The sequence below is a fragment of the Lipotes vexillifer genome, unplaced genomic scaffold, assembly GCF_000442215.2.
Source record: "Lipotes vexillifer unplaced genomic scaffold, Lipotes_vexillifer_v1.1 scaffold808, whole genome shotgun sequence".
Lineage (NCBI taxonomy): Eukaryota > Metazoa > Chordata > Mammalia > Artiodactyla > Lipotidae > Lipotes > Lipotes vexillifer.
The window spans coordinates 304,882-311,172 of record NW_006786020.1 but is presented as its reverse complement, the minus strand read 5'-3'; the positions used below and the strand labels follow the sequence as shown (position 1 = coordinate 311,172).

At 40.5% G+C, this 6,291-nt stretch overlaps 1 non-coding gene across 1 annotated transcript; it reads right to left on the bottom strand.

Annotated features, from left to right (window-relative positions):
- Positions 1–1,090: 1,090 nt before the first annotated feature.
- Positions 1,091–1,162, bottom strand: TRNAE-UUC (transfer RNA glutamic acid (anticodon UUC)). Its single transcript has one exon. It is a non-coding gene; the product is annotated as a tRNA-Glu (tRNA).
- Between the last annotated feature and the right edge of the window lie 5,129 nt (positions 1,163–6,291).

The window sequence follows — 6,291 nt, the reverse complement described above, 5'->3', positions numbered from 1 at the left end:
AAAAAAAAAAAAAAAAAAAAAAAAAAAAAAAGAAAGGCATTTTGAACAGTGCCTGACACACAGTAAGACCTCAATAAGTTTTAGTAATTATAATTCTCTACTTTTTTCTTTTCTTTCATGAGAATTCAGAGCCAAAGTAGTACTTAAAGTGTTCTGGTGTTCCTTCTGTGCTACCCCTGCTGGCTGTCATTTTACTGCCTAGTACAGCGTCTGTTCTGACATTTAGTCAATGTTGTAGACCAAAGAGAAGGAAAAATATCTCCCATATAGGTAAAGACACTTCCAAGAAATCAACTGGGGACATAAACGAATTTGATCTTTGGAGATGATAGCCTGTCATTTTTAGGGAGAGAAGTGAGGTGAAGAGACTGCTTAGTCTTGGGGTGATATAAGAAAGGCAATGGCAGTCACTGAAAACACCAGGCTGTGGGGATGTGTCTTGAAGGAAATTAGGTCTGGCTGCAGACGCTGAGACAAATGTTAAATTTTTTGTCTTCTCTCATTGACCTTGGCTAACAGAGCAGCTGCCATCTTGAATGTAGTTGACCTCTGTGCCAAAAAGAAGAGTGATCTGAGGACTCTCAAAACAGCAATTAAATGCTCTGATTTATTTCATTTTTTTTCATCTTGTTTGTTAGAAATAGTCACATGGCCTGAACCAACCAAAAAGGGCCGAGAAAGTGCAATATCACCACATGTCAGATTGCGGAGAGTTGGAAATAGCTGGTGAATAGTTCCTCTAGTACATGCTGGTGAAAATATAAATATTTGTAGCCTGGGATAGATTAGAGAAAAACATGCAAAAGCAATTTCTAGATTTTCCAGCAACCAGAACTCTTTGCTAAGTCTTTATAATATTGTCTTAATGTGGGATCCATTGACCCTGGAAAATTACTTTGCTCAGTTGAGCCTAATGAGTGCAACTGACAGGGAATCAGTTTGAACTAGGTCTGAAGTGACCCAGTATTGATTCATAATTTTCTGTTTATCACATTTATTTTTAGGCCAAAGGACTTCCTTGCCCATGAGGAATGTTTTATTTTGTTTTGTTTTGATTTTTGGCAGTGTCACTCGGTTAGCAGGATCTTAGTTCCCTGACCAGGGATTGAACCTGGCCCTCGGCAGTGAAAGCGCTGAGTCCTAACCCCTGGACCACCAGGGAATTTCCAATTCTTTTCCCCCTCAGGAAGCCCATAGAATTTTGCTGGCCATTGCAACCATACACCCTGGATTTTCTGTGACAATCCTGACTTAAAATCTTCGACGCATTTTCCTCATATATTCGTCAGACCATGGGTCCTAAATTTTGGTCAGAAATGAGGTTTCTCTTCCAGAGGTCCAGGAGATCGCCAATTGCTTAGAGCCTAGAGGACAGGGAAGAGCCCACAGCCTCCATAAATGAATAAATAAACTTCTGACACCACTCTCCAGCTACACATTCTGACACTACACACAAATTTAAAATATCCAGAAATCACACTTTTGGTAACTTTGTGTCATTTATGGCTGTTCTGAGGGTGTTCTGCAACCACTCTTCGTCTTGTCTTTCATCAATACTTAGTCTACTGGTCTTCAGTCCACAGGGCTCCGTCCTCTATATGCTGATCCACTCTTCCGCAGGGCAATGTAATTTTCACAGTATCGTCCTGGAGTTGTGTTACTATCTTTCTAGACTAGGAATACCTTCAAGGTAGGGGCTGGATAAACACAAAAATAAATGGGGAAAATCCAAAGACCAAGACCCCTTTAAAAAGGTTTAAAAGTCTGATGAAAATCTCATTAAAAAATCGACATGGCAAATAACAGAGGCTCAATAAATGCTTGAATTAATGAAGTTGTGGTTTACATATTCTATCCTGAAGACTTCCTATTTTCTACCTACATGTCAAAGTGATTGTTGAAAAGAACACAGACTGATAACATGAATAAGTCAGGAAGCAAACTGTCATTTATAGGAAGGTTCTGCCCATGTAAGCTGCTTGCTGGTAGTTTTTAGCAAGAGTGATGAGCGAGTTGCCCAAACCCAGCCATCTCTAATCTTCTCCCCCTTGTGGTCAGTGGGAGACTTGTTTTAAGTGGCTGGTTTGGGTTTCTTTCCCTTGATGGCTTTCACTCCTTTAGCACCATATTCTGACCTAGAGAAACAATCATTCACAGACAAAAATCAAACTCAGACTCCAGATATTTTAGCAGTACATGTGGTCTGATGTGAATGGAGAAAGAGCCGAGGAGCCGTTCCCTCTTCTTGTGATCTCTTCCTTTCTTGACCAGTTCCTTTACTTCCAGCTCAAAGCCCACCACATCCAGAAAGTTCTATCTGATTTCTTGCTCTTTGGGTCTTGGGGTTCACCTTGCGGATTCCTCCAACAAGACGGCTATCACTCTGTACGTCTGCTTCCTAGATAGTCATCTCTGCCAGACTGTGAACCCCTTGGGCAGGGCAGGGAAGGTAGGGGCAGGAACTGTGGCTTGCGTCTCTTTATTCCAAAACATCTCTAGCGCCAGCTATACAACAGATGTTCAGTAAAGGTTTGTTGATATAAACAAGTGGTTTTTGCCATTACAACTTTAGGTAGACAGCATAATGCCCTCGGGTCCCAATTATGTCATTTATGTAAGATTTTATAAACTATCTAAACTGGACCTTAAGTCCCTAAAGAGTCCATGAGTCTGGCATTATTTTTATCATCAGAATATTCTGCAACGATTGCTCCCCTTTTGACTGCCAGGTCCTTCTCTGTAGGGCTTTTGAATACATTTTGATTTTATAAGGCTGCATGTTGCATGTCATGGTATGTCAATATTGGAGGTGGGAATGAAAAATAGCCCTGTAATTACTAGCAAAGATGGAATTAAAGAGATTTCTTTATGGTATAGCTAATTGTATGAATAATTCTTTTTCAAAGAAAAACATCTATTTCATGAAGAGGTCAAAGAAGTTCATATTTACATATTTTTCAATCTGAAGACATACCAACTCATGGAAAATTCTTGAAGTGTTTCTTCCCCTTGACTTGGAGCTTCCTTTACTCAATTTTCTCAACATATCAAGTTTTAGTAACATTTGACTCAAGGACCACAAAGCATTATTTAGTAAACATTCAGTTTGTGTTCAAGACATTTGAGGATGATGAAAATATATTATTTATAATATAAGTAAACTTTCCCCCCAAAAGTTTTAAATTTCTACTTTGGTTCCATGAATGAACACTGAAAAATGCTTATGATTGTGAACCTAAGAACTTTAACAGTTCATACAGATTCTGCCATAAAACAAAACTGTGTCCAAACTGTCTAAGGTCTAGAAGACATCGGAAAGGGTCTAATATGAGTTTCTCAGTGAGACCTCATGAGAATTCCTTGTCCCATCCCGTCTCTGTTTTGGTTTTGTGAGAATCTGGGTCTTGTCTGAGGCAGAGAGCTGTGCTCAGAGTTACTGAAAGCTGAAACTTTGCTCTCCCTGAGGTAGGGAGCATTCAGAAGAAGTGGGAATGTTTGGAGGAGACAGTTCTTTCAAAACTGAGGTAAAATTTTTTCAAGTTAAAGTAAATTTGGAAGCCTATGGATATTTTTAATGAGCCAATTTAGGACTGGAGAAATCTTCAACTCATCGGAAAATAGAATATTGATATTGAAGAACGGAAAGAAAAATAAATCTTTTAGATAAGAGAATCTTTATTCTTAAGCTTTTTTTTTTTGAAAGAAAACCTCACTACTAGCTTGTAAAGATAGGCTGTTAGATTATAAAGAACTGCATCTTGAAATGTAAAGATGTAAAGTGGCCCCATAATGAGGCCTTTCTTCATCTTTACCTTTATTATTTATTTATTTTAAAGAAAGGTTTTTTTAAAAAATTATTTATTTATTTTATTTATTTTAGTTTTGGCTGCATTGGGTCTTCATTGCTGCGCGTGGGCTTTCTCTAGTTGCAGCGAGAGGGGGCTACTCTTCGTTGTGGTGCGCGAGCTTCTCATGTGGTGGCTTTTCTTGTTGCAGAGCACCGGCTCTAGGCGTGCGGGTTTCAGTAGTTGTGGCATGTGGGCTCAGTAGTTGTGGCTCGCGGGCTCTAGAGCGCAGGCTCAGTAATTGTGGTGCACAGGCTTAGTGGCTCTGCAGCATGTGGGATCTTCCCAGAACAGGGACGGAACCTGTGTCCCCTGCATTGGCAGGCAGATTCCTAACCACTGCGCCACCGGGGAAGTCCCGTCTTTACCTTTATTGTACTCTTTCCAGGAATGTAGGTGCATGTAAGTCTGTGTGGACACGACTGCAATTGCTCCTGGCAGGCTAGCTGGGAAAAGGTAGCCCTATTAAAATCAGGAGGGCCTTGTCTTCTGAGGTATTTTATTTTTGCTAGATAAAAAATCTACCGAAAAACCTTACCAAATGTCTAAGGGTGATTTCAGATCTTCTATTTATTATCCCTGAGAATGTCTAATAAATTAAGTTCATGTTGTTTTTGCGTTCTAATAAATAATAAAAGCTTATTAACTTTGTGACCGCAAAGACCTGTTTTCTTTAATGATGTGCATGTACTTCCACTTTTCACCCCCTTGGGTCTGTTCCTAGGAAAATAATTGTATATTCATATATCAGAGCCATTGGTCTTTTTTTTTTTTTTTTTTTCGTGGCACGCGGGCCACTCACTGTTGTGGCCTCTCCCATTGCGGAGCACAGGCTCCAGACGCGCAGACTCAGTGGCCATGGCTCACGGGCCCAGCTGCTCCGCGGCATGTGGGATCTTCCCAGACCTGGGCACAAACCCGTGTCCCCTGCATCGGCAGGCAGCATTGGTCTTTTTTTTTTTTTAAGGCTTTGTGATTTGACAGAACTGAAACAGGAGGGAAGGGGGCAGGTACAACCTCTGAAAGAATGACATAGCCCAAGGACATGACATAAACTCATTAGAACCAAATGGGTCCAAGATGGCAGAGAAGTCAGTTTCCCCTAGACCTTGAGCCTCAGTATACGCTCACCGTAACACACCAGCAAGCTAAATGACACATCCACAGGCGCCATGACAGTTCCAAGACCGACCATAAGGATCAAAAAGTGGGCAGTGGCCCAATTCTTGGAAATCCCCACCCCTTCCTAAAATAGCTGGAATACTCCTCCCACTCATTAGCCTGTGAAATTGCCCACCACTATAAAAACTGACAACCCCATACCCTGGTGCCTTTCTCACCTGCTGAGATGGCTCACACACACTCTGTCTGTGGAGCGTGTTTCTCCCAAGCACTTTCTCACCTTCTGAGATGGTCCATACTCTGTGGAGTGTGTTTCTCTCTAAATAAAGCCACTTCTTACCTATCACTTTGTCTCTCACTGAACTCTTTCTGCAATGAGACATCAAGAGCCTGAGCTTCAGTAAGTCCTGAAACCAGGTGTGTGATCCCAGTTGGAAGACCGTGGGTTTTGGCTGTGTTCGAGTCCCAGCACATGAATTCAAGTCCCAATCTGAGGTGCATGGTTTCAGAACCAGGAACATAAGAGATACTCAATAAATATGTGCTGACTACCTGATGGTTAACAGACATCCATTTCTTGGATATAATGAAAATTCCACTTAGGTTATAACAAGTTTATATAATTTATTTTAATCACAGTCATAATTTTACCTAAAGTTTTCATTTTGCTTCCTTCATCTGGATTTCCTGACCTCTGAAAAATGAGACTTAGAATTAAGTCATCAAGAAAAGTCATCTCTAAAATCTGTGAAATAATGTGATGTGTGAGATTTGCTTCAAAATAATCTGGGAGGGGGGCAGGTAGTGGGAAGGGTGGAGATGAACAAGACTGGCCAGGAGTTGACAATTGTTGAAGCTGAGTGATGAGTACATGGGGGTGCTTTATACTATTCTACTTCTGTATATTGAAAATTTTCAATATATAAACTTAAAAAAAAAGATTGGTAAGGTGGAGATAGGGATCTATGTAATATAGTTCCTGTGTCTTTCCCAAGTTGTTGTTTTCTTTTTCTTTCTTACTTTCTTTTTTTTTTTTTTTTTTTTTTTTGCTTCTGGGTACCTTACTTCAAAGACAAATGGGAGTGGGGGAAACATTTCTAGGATCAGTAATGTGATAGTACTGTTTATCTCCCTAGCCCTAGGCCTCCTCTTGAGAAGTTTCTAGGCAGAAGTGAAGGCTTCTGGAAGCTTCTCAAAACTTACATTTGAGCTCCCTGCCTTAGTTCCCTTTACCTTGTTTTCTAGATTGGAGGAAAATGACCTTTAGTTTCAGCAATCCATGGGAATGTGTGGGGAGGTGTTTCTCCATCGGAAACAAGATAAT